This window comes from Trachymyrmex cornetzi, unplaced genomic scaffold (assembly GCF_001594075.2).
Source record: "Trachymyrmex cornetzi isolate Tcor2-1 unplaced genomic scaffold, Tcor1.1 scaffold723, whole genome shotgun sequence".
Classification (NCBI taxonomy): Eukaryota; Metazoa; Arthropoda; class Insecta; order Hymenoptera; family Formicidae; genus Trachymyrmex; species Trachymyrmex cornetzi.
The window spans coordinates 135,776-155,743 of record NW_017300052.1 but is presented as its reverse complement, the minus strand read 5'-3'; the positions used below and the strand labels follow the sequence as shown (position 1 = coordinate 155,743).

The following is a 19,968-nucleotide window of genomic DNA, read 5'->3' as shown; positions in this document are numbered from 1 at the left end:
CTCTCTCTCTCTCTCTCTCTCTCTCTCTCTCTCTCTCTCTCTTCTGTCTTTCATTCTCGCGAAGTGTTTCTGCGAGGGCTGACTGACAAGGTTTCGCCATTTCCGTGACGCGTCCGGTAACGAACTTCGACCTCCATAACTAGCGAAACACTTTGCGCGACTACCACGAGCTTCTTCGCCGCGTTTTCATTTTTCTTTTATCATTTTATACTTTTCATTTGTCTGGAGTTTGGCGCCTCGTCATTTCCGACAAATTCCCTGTCTTATTCATATATTTAAAAGAATAGTATTCATAATGTGAATATTTAATATTATTTAAATAATTCGTTTCCTACGTGTGTATGTGTGTGTGTGTGTGTGTGCGCGCGCGCGCGCGTGTGCGTGCGCGTGCGTGCAACTTTACAAGTACAGAGTACGTATGCATGAGCATGAATTAATTGTTCATGAGATATGTTCTCGTAGAAATGAACTAGTAATTAATCGAAAATTGATTCTTTGATAAAAACTGTTTATATAATTAATTTAATTGTTCAATTTGATTGACTTTTAAAATATAATAGAAGCTGTTAGTATCTTTTTGAAAGTTATATTATATTCATTTACTTATCAATATATTTATGTTATTAGTTATTAGATAATTATCATGAATATTTTGCTATGAAAAAGCACGAATTATTAATGAAAATTATATTTATACAATTCTCTTCTAATTTATATAAAATAGAAGAGAAGTAAGAGGAGTACAATAACGTAGTATATTTTATATATATGTATATGTATGTGTGTGTATACATATTATATAGTACATATACATATATATTCTGAAAGTAAATGGTGCTATAGATATTAGAGGAGTTTTGCTTACCGTGTTAAAGTGACGAGGCAAGATCCAAATTGGCTGACGTTGGTTATCATACTAGTCAGATGTTTGGAGTCTTAGCCTCTGATTTAACGCTCTGACCAACCGAATTTAGCAAACTCGCTGCTAACGCCTTGTCGAACAGTGAGGCAGCAACGTGAGAAAGTTTGGTTGTAATATGACCTTGTTAGTGATTGCAGCAATTATTGCTAAATCCTGAAACATATAATGAGTCTTGAAAGTTTTGCAATAGGAAACATTGCATGATAAAAGCAAATTGATAAATGTGAATTCTATAAAAAGTTTAGGAATATACAATGTAAAATATACGTGACAAGATCAATTGTATAAACTTTATTTTTCTCTCTCGATTTGTTTTTTCCTTAAATATCTATTTTCTTTTCTAATCTATTGACATCATCGCTCGTATTTTCTGCATCCTTCTACGGAAGATAACAATGCACGGTTAATTGTTTTAAAGTTGGTTTATAGTTCGTCTAAGCCACGTTTACTATTTAGCGTATATAATTAATTTATACTTGTTTGCGCGTTGTAATTGTGTAATATCAAAGAGAGAAGAGGTAGAGTATGTGATGTGCGATGCATCATAAATTGGATTGTTGATGAAATTTATGTCGTTAAGTTGATATAAAAAAATAATGGATTGCCAAATTGCATTTTCCTCTTTTAAGTGATACAAAAAATAACATTGTTTATACTTAATTCAATTCACAATTTCTTAAGCAATTGATATTAATACAAAGTTACATCTTTATGCAAATTATTTGTACGAATTGCAAGCTCTACGAAATTTTCACTATTACAAATAGCATGTGTCATCGCAGTTCCGCTTGGAATAGTGCTTCGAAAAGAATTGTTCCGTCCTTCGTTATTCCACTCGTAACCTCCGCCAACCGAAACTCTTTGGATGCTTTTTCTCTGGGGCACGACGTCTTTTTAGGCTAAGAGCGAGAACTTTCGGTATAACTTTTCCTAACCGGGTGACGGTAGTTTCGTCGGCAGATAAGACGCTCCTCATAACCGCTCCGGGATTTCACGAGTTGAAAGTTTCTTCCCGAGAGCAAATCCGGCTACGTCCTCGCTGGAAGCAACTCGTGTTGCACTCCTTTAGAACGTTGACACGATCGGGCAGATTATTCGATCGAATTATCGCACTCATGTTAGACGAATAAGAAACTAATGAAACTCTTTTCTCAAATTTAAAATTATTGTCGTGATACAATAGATTGAATCAATCAGTGCAAAAATAATATCAGTTAACTTTTTACGAAACTCTCTCTCTCTCTCTCTCTCTCTCTCTCTCTCTCTCTGTCTGAAAGTAAATCATTCTATAAACTTTTCTATGAAAGTTTCTATGAAAATCTCAAGGATTTAAAAATGATTGCAAACAGATTTATTTAAACCATTTAACAAATATTCAGAAAAAAATCTAAAAATTAAGAATTGTTATGGAAACGATTTTTCTTTATTGAGTAGCTTTATTTATTGTATCTACTTACATGATAAAATAAGCGACAAATGTATTAAGCGGTAACACATACCAAAAATGTTCCTCTATTTTACGCGCTGTGCTCGGTACAAACTTCGTGTAGAAATTAGAGAATTGGGAAGAGGACTGTATTGTCGGTGCATTACCCTTTAACGAAGCCAAAGTACCGTGAGCGAGCACAGGCGTTCGACCTGTCTGGCAAACAGAATTGGAAGAGTTGGGATAACGGGCGTATCGTGAAACTCAATATCTTGAGTAACAAGCGTGGATTCAGTTTTCTCTAATGGTCGACGTGAACGAGTACGAGGTCTAGAACGACACGTTTGAAGATCTGGGGGAATTTGTCTTGTCTCGCAGGCGCGTGAGAGGAATGATAAGTATCAATACGAGTCAACTAGTTCATGATATTTAAGAATGAAGAATTTTCGAATTGTCTAGCAGATCTATAAAATATTTGATTAGTTATTTTGCTTGCGACATAATTTATATATCTTCCATTTATTTTCCAAAGCTTGGGTGAAAGAATCGGATGGATATTGAAAATTTAATGTCACAAAAGGGCCAAGGATGCCATTCTGTTTCACTGTAAACGGTATCAGGTGTCTTACTTAAATCAACTCCATCTAATTTTACTTATACCCAAAGCATAGCGATCTGCCTCCGAAGATTACTGAGCTACAAATGAAATTCGATCGTGAAATTAGAGCACGGGCTTTATAAATGCGCTGTCACGAGAACGTATAACGCGATCCAGATATTCAGGTTACGAGAATCAATAATTACGTATTGATCGATGATGATAATGGAAAGTCATGAAGTAAAGGATGGCAGAACCTTATAGCAAAGTGCGCCACTCTCGCGCGAACTTCTTTATTAATCTTTTCTCGTCAGATTCACGCCCGGCAATGTAATTTCCTCAGGACAGCTGACAAATATCGATATTAACCGTCATCGCTGGCGACCATTATAGATACCTGCCTTTGTATTAAGCACTCTTACTATCGGATGGCATTTGTTTCACTCTTACGTCTTTTGACAGAGAGTTGTCTTATTTTATGAAACGTCAAGTACATTAAAGGTATATTAAATTACGAACAAGTACGCAATAAAGATTTCATAACTGCTATTCTTGGAAAACTTTCCGCAACAACCTGTCTTTCACAAGGGAAAGGGCTGTCTCTAAGAAGGACTGTCTCTGCTGAGAAGTACTTAAAAAACTTTCGACCGCTGTGCCGCGCCGTTTAATCAAAATTAATTAGCTTGGATTCTGTGTGAGCACCGGATAGATATCTATGAACTTTTTGCGATAGATTTACCGTGCTTTGTTTATAATTGCATTAAACTTTCTCTCTGTTAATTCTCTCCTTTATTATATCTCTCCATGAAGTCATTTAAAGACAATTTTAACCCCATTTCATTCTTAAAATATTTCGAAATGCGTAAGTTTCTGCGTAAAAGCAACAGTAAATAGAGAAAGCTCTGTATATTACTGTCAAGAATGTTGCGGATCTTATTGCTTTTTGTTGTATAATAACTGTGGTTACACTTGGACGAACAAAACAAAATTAAAATTAAACTTTTTGCTTTAATGCAGAATAATCTTTTTTTTATAAAAGAATATCAGTACGTCTCAAAATAATGAACAATTGTTGAGAATACAATTATAAATTTGATTTGAAATGAGTCAGTTATGAATGTAAGCAGTAATTATACTACTTGAGAATAGAATACTTGAGAATAGAACAATCTAAACAAGATCATTTGTCAGAGTTGCGTCTGTAAAATATAATTCTTCGCACAATAGCTTTGTCAAATGAAAGCTCGACATTTAAACGATTCCGCGAGATAAGGATCTTCCGCAATGTATCGCGGCGCAGGAGACTCTTTATTATTCCGATGTTGCGCAGGTCGAGTCTTTCTTCTTCGAACAGAACTTTCCTCTGTCTGCTACCTCTCCTTCTTCTCGTCGATTTGAGTTCCTTATCCTTAGCTAACGAGACACATCAAACCTCGGGTCAAACTTTCTTCGCGAAATTTCGTCAGTCATGATTAAGGCTCAGAATTGCGACGTTGGAAAGAGGAACACGCGATAAGAAAATTTAATTCTTCATTAAGTACCACCGTAACTTCGTCGGACAGTTAATTGTCGTCCATTCGTAATAATTGGGCGAGTGCGACGATAGAAATTGTAACGAAGTGTCCAATAGAAGAACCCATTAAAATCGATCAACGCAATGGAATCGCTGGATTGAAATAAAATTCATAATTATCGGCTTCTACTCTTCTCGGATTCATCAATTTGCGTTGATTTCTGCCGATTAATCTTAATTGCTGATGTATCACGAGTACAGACTGATTTATTATTAATATTTTGTGATCGTATTCTTCGACAATTTTAGCTTCGAATTATCTTTGATGGAAGCTATACCTATATAGGTATCAGATCTATTATTCGCTCAACAAAGTGAAGAGTCGTATTTTCTTCAGCACGCGCATTTCATTCATTTTGTTTATATCTGATTTATGATCCTGTAGTAACAATCACTCTTTTGCGGTAATACACTTAACTTTAATACGATGGTTGGCAAGTGGGAAATCCTCGACCATCATGGAGGGTTAAAGAAAACTGTTTCTCCAGACAACTCGCGTTTCTCTCGCGAGGTATACGTAAGCTCGCTCCATTAGAAGCTGCCGTATACTGGTGCGCCCGCGACAAACAACGTTGCATTTGTTATCTTTGGGTTTACTGGCTTTCCTTATGCCTCGTTGGACGCACTGATCCTGATACTGTAGGACGTCACTGAGGCTTCCGTAATACCGGTACGCGACAGAGCGCTCATTCGTTCGGCTCCATTATCGGAAGACTTATCTCCGCTCGCTTGATTGGTTCCTTCCGCGACCACGAAGAGGCGACTGCATATCCGTCGTTGCTTGTGGAAGCTTCTACTGGTTGAATCTGCTATTGAACATTACGTCATTCCTGTCAATACTTTGAAGACATTACGGATATTATCTCACGCGTTTTTCATCTCTATTATTATTTTAGTTTAATGCGTTTTATAGATTAAAATTATATGGTCCGAAATCTGAATACTTTATATTAACTCCTTCCTTTCTTTTACGTGATTATAGTTTAATACGTTAGTAGAATAATATATCAGTATATAGCCTGGAGATAAAAAAATATTATCGTTCAATATTTTTTCTCTATATAATGAAAATGATTATTTTGTTTATTTGTCCATTGTCTCTTTTATCCATTTTTTGCCGTTTTTATTTTTTCCAATGGGAAATTAATATTTTCGCTTATGTTACCTTTGTTTACACCAACACTTTACATATTTTTATAATTAATTCCTGTTTTATTATTAATATTGGTTTATATTTCAGTACGCTAAAACCAAATACATATTTTATTTCTGGAATAAAACTGCTTACACATTTCGTATGTCGAAATATTTAACGTTAATAATTTTTTTATGATAGAATTGAAAAAGAAATGAATTGATATTATATATTGGATTAATTTAAAGGATACAAAAATTTGACTCTATTTAATTTTGAAGAAATGGGAACATTTCATAATTATAGTTCAGTAACTATATATGAGTTTGCAGATATAAGTTTATACGTGCTTTTTTTATATTTTGATATGAGAAGCTTATCTCATAAGTGTATCTTCTTATTTTAGTTACACCCTGTATATTATCTATTAAAATTATTTAAATATCTACATTAATAATGTACATAAAACCATAAATTTACGAAAACTTATGACTAACACAGATATTTTTGATTGGTTTTCGTTTTATTATTTTCAAGGTGTTGTTTATCTAAGTGTTGCTTTTAATTTGAATATTACTTATATTTGTCTCTATCTGTATTTTTGATCATCTACATATATATAGCTTAAACGCAATTACGTTTCATATTACAAAGAAATTCATAAAATATGAGAGAAACTAAAATTCATACAGCACATTATTGTCGTAACAGCGAAAGGTCGCAAGTTACGAAGCGCGTTAGTCGTACTGCCGGAAGACGAAGAAAACTACAAATACGGATGTTGTCTACGTTGGGAAACAGGAAATCGTATTGTGATCGATAAGGCGTTTTACCTTCCGCCGTGAAAAAGAGAATGTTAAGACGTCTAGATATAAAGTTACTGCTAACGTTATCAGATTTGCACATTGATCAGTAGCTCTTATTTTATTTTATATAAATTATTTGTAATAAGCTCAATTCTTCATTCACCAAATTAAAACCTTATAAAACCTGTACAGTGTAAACTGTTTTATTTGTGTTTCTAAATGTTAATAATAACTAAATAATATTTAACTAATAACGATTTATAAGTTTGAGTTAAAAAAATTATCTGGCGAGGAAGTTGTTAGAATCTTAAAAGTAACTGCTAGAATTTTATTAAATGTTTATAAAAATGTAAAAGAATTATGATATTGTTAATGTCGTTGTTTTTATGCTGTGAAAGAAATTTTAATATGTTTTTGTTAATTCAAATATTAACCTAAATATATATTTACATATAAAATGATCACACAAAGATTATCTGTTATCAAGGTTACACATTCGTTTCTCTAAAAGAAAAAAAATTGCTGAATAAATGTTCGATTTAATAAAAGTCCAGAAATATCGACATTTTCTTTAATTCGCATTTTCATTTCGCAGTTGGGAAATTTCGATGTGGAAGTAAAAAATACGGGGCACATGGGGTTGCGACGCATAATTTTTCGCAAATATATGCAAATAGTCTCGTGGACGTAGGACAGCCTGTCGAGAGGTTATCGCCGCGGCTGATCTGCTGGGCGACGTCCCCAATTTATGCGAGCGGTGCATGCTCGAAGCTCGCCGTGTTTACGGTGAGGAGATTTACCGGCACCCCGGGGTGAAAACGATCCTGGAACGTTTGTCGGGCAACGGACAAGACGACTCGCTTGCACTCACGAGTGTACGCTTTCCGCCCCCACCTCACCCCCGTATCACGCGGCCAGAAAATACGATATATGATGCGCGCGTTGTATGGACAATTTAATTTCTCTCATACCTTCCAGAAGCCGCCTTTCCAACAAATGTGTTTCGGACATTGGACATTTTTTAAAACTTCAACCGTCCGAATAAAATTGATGAGTTAATTATTGAATGAAAGTGAAGTAAATGCACGTAAATGGTTTACTGATAATTTTGACGCGTTAAGTACTATCAGGAGCTTAATTGAATTTGTGTATTTATTTGTAGATAGTCTCTTAATATACAAGATGTAAATAATAACGTAGTAAAATTAATAAATTGTAATATTATAAACTAATATCTATCATAATTATTTCATAATTATAAATTTTTTCATTTTTTTCAATGTGGGTTATATCCGGTCTCTCTCTCTCTCTCTCTCTCTCTCTCTCTCTCTCTATTTTTCAATTCGTACAATTTTAATAGATTTTTTAAGATTTGTAAAAAATATCGTTATTTCTTATATATTACGTAAATAGATTTAATTAATTTCTGTTTAACTTTAATTTAATGCTCTACAATAAAAGATAAGTCAGTTTACTTAGTAAAACTTTATTTTTCTATAAAGCACATTGCAAACTCACAGATGCGCTATTAACATAATTATCACTCTTGTTACGTTGCAATTCGCGTGATATAATTTGACGACAACTTTTTCAATTACGTTTAGTTAGACGATTTAAATCTTAATCAACGTAAATTGTCTCTAGGCGCCGATTCTGTTCGCATATAATGAATTCGTTCAGGTCGTCGCGGGACGTTCGGTCGGAGCGGCGCGGCGCTTTTAGACGCGCAATGCGCGCGTGTTTCAAGCACGATCGGTTCGTCAAAATCAAAAGCTGGCCCCGTCAGGAAGTAATCCACCATGCAAAAACAAATTGAAACGCTGAAACGTGCCGCATGTAGATTAGACCAACTGGTTACTAGTGTATCCCCTTTCGGTTCGTCCAGTCGCTCGTACGTGAACGCGAGCGCATCAGGCCGAGGGTTGCCGTACACGACCGACTCCGAATTGAAGAGACACGCGACATTGAAACTATGAACAAGGGACGAACCCCTTTGATGAATCAATAGTCATTTCAAGGTGGTCTCACGGGGAGACAGAATGTCCTAAAAAGAAGTAGGATTAATGATGTATTAGGCCTGTATTGCACTCGATCGATTTAAAATTACTTCTTTATAATTTAAAATAATTATGTTTTTGTACATATTAATAATGTGACTTTTAAATGTTTAAACAATTATAAGTGGAAGTTATGTTAACAAAAAAAAATTAAATAAGAGAGAGATCTTATTTTCGAAGCGAATCTTGATATGTACTTAAAATAATATTCATATACAAATTTACAAATACATTTTTACAATTTTATTTAATAGCGCCGGCTAGCATTTTAAATGTCCACTGCAGATTCGGAATAAATGGGTTGAGATATTTCAAAAAATGAAGGAATAAAGTCATTTTGTTTAAATTGATATACTTCAGTAATGCAAGAAAGTGACACGTAATAATCTTCATTGGTTAAATAAAGTTTGATCGAAGCTGAAAGATGGAAATAAAGTCTACAATGTATTAAAATTTCATATCATAGTGACTTGTTCGAAGGAAAAGATGGAGAAGCGGTCGACGCTCGCTGCTCCAAGGACATCGATCCTTCATCGCGAGAGACGAGCGAATTTCTTCCGCTATGGAAAGTACACTGCCGGCAGATTGGATGCGACGTCGTTCTGCTTTTCTTTTGCCGACAGCGCCGCTGTATGTACTTACTTAACTCGGTCATTGTCTCCTAAAAAATATGATTGATCGCGAGCCACCCCCGACGAGACGGAGTGGTTAGATACACATACTGAGACTCGTGCTTTGCACACCCCCTTTACACATGCGACTACACACGCTCATCCGAGTACACATACAGATATTCATTTAAAAAAAAAAAAAAAGAAAAATTGAACGAACATAGCTTCTCCGGTTGAACGGTAGAGCATTGCACGACGCGTATGAACGCGACGGTTTGTCAGCCGTACCGTACTTACCTTGTTTTTCTATCGTCGTGAACGCGACGTGCATTCTTTCCATTATTTTCGAATATCCGCGTTAAAAGCCAGTCTTCGAGTGTCCAATCCTCTCATTTCTGTACCTCTCTTCTCGTCGTTATGCATGCAGCCTCATTTTCTGCTTGGCTGAAACGCTCCTAATCGATCTTTTTTTTTTTTTGCGCATCAACTCTCTCACGTTGATATGGCAGTTGGTTGAAATCGTTCGTTTATACAGCGAGCCGACCACGATTCGTTTCGAATTCATCGTGCGCGGTAAAAGTCGACGATATCGGAGAAACTAGAATGTGGCCAGAAAGAGGTTTCGCACGAATTGAAAAGATCGATAAGCATTAATTCACGTTCGTCCGCGTTTTCAATCTATTTTCGTATTACATGTATTTACCTTGTTAATATATGAAAGTTTTTAGTCGCTTTATATTTATATTTATGAAATGAATGATAAATATTGGATTTCAACATTTAATCAGCAATGCTTACGTCTTTAGAAATTTTAACGTCTTTAGAAATCTGATGTTAAATTCCCATACAGCACAAATTATTCTATTGAAAATATTGGAGCAATATTGCTGCAAGTCGTTATGTATAGGCATTTATTTATATTGTAATAAAATATCTGAGAGAGATATATTTTACGATTTTAGTAAATATTATTTCATTTTTACTATCCAAATTATCAAGTCATTATTCTCAATTCAAAGCCACTGTCTAATTATGAATGACATGATTTATTTATTGCTTTTGAAATCAAATGTAGATAACATTTTATGCACAATATTAATATACAGAATAAATATATTAAATAACAATGTAAAATTGGCTGTTAAAAAAGTAAATATAAGAGAAAGACATTGTGCATAATATATACAAGCATCCCCTTTGTCATGGTATCACGCGCCCTTATTTCGTTGCGCAACAAAAGTGGCGTGACGAGAGGAATACATGAAACAAAGAAAGATGTAATGAAATGCGTCCGAGTTCAAGCTTGACGTTGCAAGAACGACTGCAGGGATGGGCGGAGACCAGCATCTCTGCACCTTTGAAAGTGTCTAGTCGCGGAATTCAGCCGTGGTTCCTATGACCTTTGTTTCCGCACATCTGATAAGTACTCTTTTATTCTTCGTCTCTTCCACAGATCTGGCTCCTTCGAGCGTCTACGAGGACAGATAGATAGATGGATAGGTGAAGCGAAAGGAAAGAGGAGAAGGAATAGATAGGGGAAGAGGGTGGGAAGGAATTAATGGCCACGGTGAAAAGAACGAACGAGTTTGCTTCGTGAAAGGCACGATCCGGTAATTAACGTCGACGAAACTCATCCTCCTCCCTTTCCTATTGCGTATCTTCTCATTCCACCAAACCCCTGTCTTTCGACACCCTGCATGGTTCAGCCACCCTCGCGCACGGCGCGTGTAAGTTCCACCGATTCGTTGGACTCACGCCCGACGACGATGATGGACATATCGCGCCCGAGCAGGCCGACCCTCGTCGAATCGACGTGACAGAGCGGGCGGCATTTCGTGCGACTTTAATGCTCACGCAGATCGACGCCGGCCACGCATGACGTTGCAACAATGGCGAGTCGGCAGATATCTGTAGATTTCCAGAGAATTGCGAGGTGACAGTTCATTTTCGTCGTCGCGCTGTCGAATGACAGGCTTTCGTTACAACTCGTTGAAACCAGTCTTTTTCGTCGCCGTTTTTTATGTAAAATAAACTCATTTCTTTTAGATCATATAACGAATTTGATTGGATGTCCTCAACGTACTGATGCACATTAAAGCAATCGTACACAAATTGACGTAAAAATGTATATTTAATATAAATAGAAATGGATTAAATTGTGAAATCCTCAATACAATTTGTTAAGTAAAATATCTGTTTTATAATTAGAATTATTTGCATTTCATTTTTATACTCAGATTAAATTAGTGTGCAACGGTTTCAATATGCACTAGCGTGCACTAGTGTGTTAAATCGAATTCTTAATTTGATTTTCATTTATAAGAGAGAACAATTGATATTTTTTCTATAAATTTCCAGAATTGTAAGAAACATAGAAATTATTTGATAATATTTTGATAAATTAGTCTTGATAGGTGAATTACGATTAATCATAAATAAAATTGGATGATCTTTTTTGTCAATTATATTATCTTTAAATTTTTATGGAATTGTTCTCAATTTTCAGAATCTAATTTTTATATAAAAAAATAAAACTGTGTGTGTGTAACGCATACGCATTTTATTTCTGAGAAAATAAAGAATCGATAGAACCGACGGTAAAAGTTCGTCATTTTATATATTTATAATTGTTTTATATTATTTAATACGTATCTCTCACTTATAATATACCATTTATTTATACTTATATTTACAAAATCAATACATTTTCGACTATACATTACATGTTGCGTAATGTACTTTATTCGCTTTAATAAATGCTCACCCTCTCTGTAGGAATAATGAGCAGTCGGACGATGAGACCGATGAATTTGTGCAATTTTGTGAGTAAAATAGAATGATTAATTATTCGACGGTTAATCAGTTTTCGCTCTCAGTATACATTTTTGTGTAAAAAATGCCTAATAAGGTGAATTGCATCGTTATTTATATATTGTACCTGTTTAAACCTATTTCGAGATGTCGTTTTGGATTTAGAGTAGATATACGTTAAGTAATAGAAAAATGATTTACTCACTTTAATATTTAACTGAACTATAAGGTAATAAATTCTTGCACAATTAATTTAAAAAATTAAAATTGTTTAACTAACAATATACGAAAAAGTTATTTACTTTTTAAAATAAAAGCTATTGCTTTGTATCATTTAAAATTCTATATAAATGCAAGAATCTCTCTATTTCACTGCATATATTATTTTTTTTTATTTTTAAATATATTATTTCGATATTTGAGGTACAGATATACCTGCTAAAAGCTTTTCAAATTTTATTCAAATTATTTTCATGAAAACCGAATTCCAACATTTTATCATAAATATAGACACAGTTGATTTAAAATGATGTATCTTATTGTTGGAAATAAACCATTAAGAAATTCATGCAAATATTGAAATTATTTATAAGCGCTATACAAATCTAATTACTTTTTAAGAGAAAATAAAAGAAATGAAAATTTTAAATATTTAAAATACGTATCATGTTTGTACGTATTTTTAAAATAATAAGTTTGTTTTTTAAAAAAATTAAGTATTTAATTTTTTAATGGAAAAATTGACATATTTTGACATTATATATAAAAGTTTATTATTTTGATTCATGACAAGTCAATTTAACTTAATTAATTTTAAACATATTACAATATCTTAACATATATGTATAACATTTTTCAATTGTGTATTATATATATATATATATTTATATAGTTTAATTTGTTTCAACGCTTCACGTGGATTTGCCAGCCAAAGAATATTTGCATACACAAGAAATAGAACGGGAGAACAGTTGCTTTTTATGACACAATCGACACAGATTTAGAAGTAATTTGTTTTGCGAACAGTCATTTTGGCCGCTCATCCTACAATAAACTGTCTTAAATTGCTCTTCGTTGTTCGATGTGGAATCTGACTTCAGTTTTCTACGCTTCGCGATCACAATATTTTTCGACTTACGCAAGAGGAGATCGTGCCTCCGTCATTGGTATACTTTCTCCAACAATAAAAATCAGTGTGTAAGTGTATGCGTTTTATGAGATCGCATCCATAAAAAAAAGTGAACTATTGAATCCAAGTTTCGAATCTGTGTTTCGTCTTTACGCTTTCCACTGCTAGATTTTTCTCAGATTATTCTAATTGTGGATTTACTGGATATGAAAGATAGAAAATTGAGTTTAAAAGAATAAAAAGTTAATTCAAAAAATAACGGCAAAATATAAAAAAGTTAATTATATTTCTATAGAATAATGTATTACTATAAATTTAAAAGCTTAGGTGTTTTTTAATGTGTGAATAGATTTATATTTAAAAGTATGCAATATTCTATTTTTATAGAACGTCCATCTCAATAATTATATCCGTAAAATTTGATTTTTATGTCATAACTTATATAATTTCGTTTGTTGTTATTTAAAAGCTATTTTATAATAATATTTACTTTAGGAATTTTTTTTTAATATCATAATGCAGACTAGTACTTTTAAGTTTAAGCATTTTAACTTTGAAAAGATCGCAAAAATTTTCGTTTTCTTTTCACATACAATTTTAAACAACAAACATTTATTGTCCACATAAATAAATGAGTCTTAGCTTCTTGGAATTCTAATTTATGCTTTATGTATTTATCGAATATACTTAACATGAAATTTTAAAAAGCTACAACAAATAATGGCTTGTTTACTACAAAATTCTATCTCAGCAAAAAGCAACTGCAACGATTAAAGTCGTAAAATAATTGTTACTAAGTTCATAAATTTTTATTGTAATAATTATTCTAATTGTATCTTGAATGTCTTCATACGTGTACAATATACGGATCTGTCTGCCGATTATACAATGGCAGTGGCGTGATAATAAGAGAAGAGCACAAATCCATCTCACAGCCAAAGAGAGACCTTGCTTGAAATACGCCCAGCGTATAGCATCAATCGCGGATATCGCATCATCTCCATCTGGCCATAAAATCTGCCGTACCTCGTTAGCCACGCTTGTTACGTTCCGCACCCCAAATGTATCCCCGCCGCTACGCGGACTGAAACGAGCCCGCACCGTGCGTAATGTTAGCCACCCCTAATTATTACGAACGAGACTTTACAAGTGTCTCAACTTCGACATTGTGGTGAAAAAACAGATTTGGCTGTCGTTCGTTTAACGTATTGTATTAATTGGTATCCAGTTTCTTTTTGTTCGGTACAATTTTAATCGAATCTTCAATCCGTACTGAAAAAAGAGTCTGGTAATAGCTATTAAAAACATTGAGTGAAATAATTTTAATCATACGTTCAGAATATAACCAAAAATAATTTTACTTTTCGAAATATTTAGTGCAGCTAACTGTTTGATAATTATTACTAAATATTATTTATAGAAAAATAAAATTATTTGATTATGATGATTTATCAAAAATTTGAATTTATTTTACTCAATATTTTCTAGCTATTATTAGACTCTTTTTTTAGTGCAAATAATATGAGATCAATATAGTATATAGCAAATAGATCGATTCATACTTTATTAAAAAAGTACTGATTGCGAATGTAAAAATGCGAATACAGTTTTTAATTAATAAAAGGTAGTAATTGAGAGGTACAGTTTACGTTTTTTTTTTAAATTCTATAATTATTTTCTTAGTAATATATTATTAAAAAATATTTAAAATCCTCCTCCTCCTCAGTCCTATTGCTCGTGTGGCCGAGCGTGGTGACTTCTCTCATATGCCTGTAGTGCGCACGCTGATTGTACACAGTCATTTAAAATATTATATATTTCTTAGTTACTTTTTACAAATCTTAATTCTGTCTAAGAAAAATTTAAAATAATCATTTATTATCTTATAATTTTCAACCTGATAATTAAATGCTAAATAAAATATTTAGTAGAATAAGTTACACTTGCAATTATTTTAAAAAACAGAGAGTTTTATCCACAGTTTAATTTTATAAATTTTTAACTAAATATATTTAAACATCTATTAATGATTAATGCAGTTTCTGTTTTGTTTTTGTTACACAATTTATAGTTAAACAAAAGTTTGACAGTTTTGGATTTTGTACAACATATTTTATTATAATACATAAATAACTATTTACTTTGTAAAGAAAAAAGAAGCGAACCAATAATGAAATAAACGTTAGAAAATTCCACGAATTTTCGGCAACCTAAAAATATTTTTCATATTCTGTAGGAGCAACGTACTTGCGTTGACGTTCACATCCTTAATGACCGATTGTAGACCGCCGAGTCGACAAATTGAACCTGAGGCTCATTTGCTTAAAACGTATCGCGGGAATTACTAGCAGCGTAACACCTGCTGCTCCATTATAATAATTATAACCGGGCCGTCGTAATTTATTACGTCGGGTATGTCGCGCGTTACTTGCGAAACTTTGTAAATGTAAGTAATATAACGCGCTCTCATTGTATGCCAACAAATATGCTATGACGCAGCGTGTTAGAAGAGCTTTTTACACATTTTTTAACATATAGTTAAGACACGTACTGAAATGTTCTGTGGACAAAGGCATAAATTTAACAATTTAAGTTGAGCTTGTAATATATTATTATGACGTATTTTTAAACAAAGTTTGACAAATATATAATGTTAAGACAAAAATATAATTATTTATCTTAAATAATGAAATGTAAACAATTATGTTCAATAAAATTAATTATCATTACATTGTATTATAAAAATTACAATTATAGGACGTTTGTATTTTTTATATATACTTTTACGTATATAATATATTGAGCTTATTTATTTTATATATTATTTAATATATATATATATATGCATGTATAATATAATATATTATATATTATATTTATACACACACATATATATATATACACGCATTGAATAATTAAATAATTATGACAAGATTTTCTTCTTAACGAGTAGCAACAAGTACAGAAAGTAGAAGAGTTATATAGCGACTCGAAAAGTTTACAAAGTAACAAAAGTCATAAAATAGGTATGCACTTTAATGTACATAAACACATATATATGGCCGTGCTTGCTCAATTTCGCTAATGTATATCGCTAGTTTGTTCAATCTATAGAACAGAAGCTAGCCGCGCAATTTTGATAAAGTTGCAAGGCGATGAAAGTTTCCAGATCAAAATCTGATAAATGCGTTCGAATATTATGTTTCTGGTTATAGTTTGCAATTAAATAGATGCAGCAAAATTCGTCGGAAAGAAATACAATAGAAAATGATAGATATTTATTTTTTACTATTTTTTCATCGTATATTGTTTTTCAGATTTCGTATTTATTTTCTGTACGTTAGATTATTTCTGACCTAAATTTTTTTTCTTTGTTTCAGGTGAGGCACTTTCATGATTTGAAACCAATATAAGGAGCTATACACAATCAAAGTACTATTAAGTGGCAGATAAAAGGGTATTACTTTTCTTTGTTTAAAATTATTAATTGACGATTAGTGAACTAAAAAGTATACAAGATGATACGATTTGCAAAATGCATAATCAATTTATAAATTTTGCTGCCTAGTTATACTTATTTAGAAAAATGAAAACTAAGGCCGGTATTCATAGTCAGATCTTATATTCAAGACCGTCTTAAGTACGGTCTTAAGAAGTCACGAACCAATCAGAGGGCTGCATTAGCGTCTTAAGACATTACTTAAGACGATCTTGAAATAAGAATCGACTATGAATACCGGCTTAAGAGACCTATTTTGTTATATATATTTATTTATTTATTTCTGATTCTCTTTTAAAAATGACTTGAAATATATTCTGATGTCAGTTGATTTCTCATTGCATCGATATATCTACAATTGTATTGCTACGTATGGAGACGAAAACTATATAAACGACCTGCGCATAGGAATGTAACGCATTTCCGTGAAAACAACAGATGACGGTATTCGTTGCATTTGTGCGAAAAACACGCGTTTGCATAACAAATTTGCCACGCGAGAGTTTATCGGCCGGTAATTACTTTTGTTCGCCGGAAATATTTGTATTTGGCACGCGACACGACACAGCGCGAGAACGCGAGCAACGTTATTAGTATACGCGCACGAAAACAATAAGCGACGTGGCGATTTTTACGTTGCATTTTGAAATATCATGTTTCGGCGTGTGGGACGAGTACCTACAGCGTGTGAATTATATTTCTGCGTCGGAAGTTTACATTTCGGATGATCGATACATCCATCGAGTGCGCGGGTTCGTCGAGGGCGAAGTGCTGACAAACGAGTTCGAAATGGTCGAAAATGTTTTCGGAGCGACCGTTCTCGCGCGCGCACCGCGTCAGATGGACACCCCGTTTCGGCGTTTCGGAAATATTTTCGCGATGTCGATACGCGATACGTATCTCTATCGATACGACGAACGACGATATGCCGCGTGGGAATAGAAACTTTCATTCGCGCGATCCGCCACGCAAAACTGCCACATGTGCAGGAGTGAATATTGCAACAAGAAAAATAAAAGCGAGAACGAGAACGAGCGTTATCTTATAAAATAAATATGGTCTTTGTTTAAATGTTCCCGTATATACCTTTGCCAGCAATATATCATTGCACATCCGAGAGTGTGTTCACCGGGAGCTAAATTTCATATTTTTCGAAAGAGACGAACGACCGAATTCAACTGTCGTCAAACACATGTCCTAGACACGTGCTGCACGTATGTCATATGGGAGACTGAGTGCCAAAATGCAAGTTATAAAATAAAAAAAGCAATAATGATCAAGAATTACATAACACATTTCATTCTCAAAGTGATTGAAATATTGCAATAACGAAAACAATATTCTCATTTTTGTAATATAATCATTATTTATCTTATGTCTATCTATACACAGGAATATAAGATAATTAGTCTTGAATAAAAGTTAGATGAAAGGCTAAAGTTAAATCTTTCTTAGCTTGTACTATTCATACTAATTAAAAATTGTCAAGAAGTAATTATTCACAAGGTAATCATATATATCTACTGTCTTAGAGTTACACGTCTTTCTGACAAAATTCAAACTAGTCGAAAAATAATACATGTTAATTATTCATTTACAGCCTGGGAACTATGCCAGACGTATTTAAACATTAACATTAAATACCTTCATAATTAATTTGCAATCAAATTTTCATTAAATAATCGAATAATCAATTTCAAGCTTCCACACGTTGAGGTACCAATATCTAATATACAATTGGAAATTATATTAAAATTACTCATCTTTTGATTCTAATTTTTTAATATTAATTTTGATTCTATATCACAGTCTAAAAGAGAAAAATTCGTATATTGATTGAAAATACTCATATGTTTGTCGATGTAAAACTGTATCCGTAAATAAACTCAAAAATATCAACCTCACTAACGTATCGCCTGTAGCTAATTGCTAATTCTCCGAATTTCTGTGCGCGTTTACGCTTCGGATTCTCTCTCTCTCTCTCTCTCTCTCTCTCTCTCTGTACGTTGTTTTACCTCTTTCTCTATCGCTACATCCTTTTTAATTTACCAGCAACGCTAGGTAGAAGTAATTACGCTTCGCGTGCGAAACGATCCGGCAAACAGACTAGCGGAAAAAACACAAGGAAACGATAGCATTTACGATCGCATTTATCGGCTTCCTCGTTACAAGCTCGTCGCGGCGCTGTTTCTTTTTATTACCTTCGCCTATGTCATCGATTATCGTGGCGAAAAATTGCTAGCACTTGGCGCGAATTCGCGTCGTTTTTCAAACAAATGACATCATAACTATCTACCTCTTCATATCAAATCTGTGTATCTTGGAATAGCTCTATTTATATAAAGTATCTCTTAGGCCGGTATTTATAGTCGATTCTTATATTTAAGACCATCTTAAGTACAGTCTGAAAATGTCATAAAGCAATCATATAGCCGAATTTAGCATTTTGAAACATTACTTAAAACGGTCTTGAAATAAGAATCGACTATGAATACGTTAGTATCTCTTTATTGTAACCCGCAGGCAACACCAATTAATACTTATCAAAAAAATTCTATAAATTGAATAAAAAAAAATTATAATATATTTTCTTTAAAACTTTTTTAGAATGAAATTCTATTTCAAAGAACTTAGAGAACTAAAACAGATATAACGTATCTGCTAAAATTATTATTTGTTAAAATTATACCTTGTATTTTGTATTTATATTTTAAAGAAATTAGATATGCAAAATATTAAAACAATCTTGTACTTCTTAGACAATAATTTAATTTAAAAGTTTAATCATTAATTATTCCGATAAAAAAAAATTCGTAAATCTAGATTGAGATAATTAATTATGTCTTATTAACCGTGGCATTTAGCATTAAATTAACGATAAAGTTTCAATTTTTTATGCCAAAAATAAGAATATTTTTATTTTAGCAATTAGAATCTTTTCAACAACTGACCTAACAGAAACTTGTTGTCCAGGGCATTCCGTGGTTTTAGAACACCGTGTATATACTCTACATACGTATTTTATAAGAAGGGAGGAAAGACGATAGAATCTCACACGTTTAGAGATTCTTTAGTAGGGACCATATGTAAAACTCCCCGATGGATTCTACTGGATCGTACGTTTGCCGGAGAATTTCATAGGTAGCACGTGTCTTTATGGTTTATGCGTCTGGCCGTGCCACGGATGAACCCTGAAGATATAGGATCGACATCGGCGGCGGTATTTTATTGTGCCCCAAGCACACCCTGCGATTTGATACTACAATAAACTACCGGCGATGCGCGGTTTCATTCCTGATGTCTGTCAAACGATACCGCCGATTGATTTTTTATGTGCGCAACTTTTCCGTTGGGAAGTTTGCGGCTTTCCGATACGAATCCGGTAAACTTTGATCCTGACG

General features: G+C 33.3%; 1 protein-coding gene across 3 annotated transcripts in view; it reads left to right on the top strand.

The window, feature by feature from the left end:
* LOC108767727 (skp1-protein-hydroxyproline N-acetylglucosaminyltransferase-like) overlaps nucleotides 1–19,968 on the top strand; it is a 185,348-nt gene that overhangs the window by 47,515 nt on the left and 117,865 nt on the right. The window lies entirely within an intron of this gene.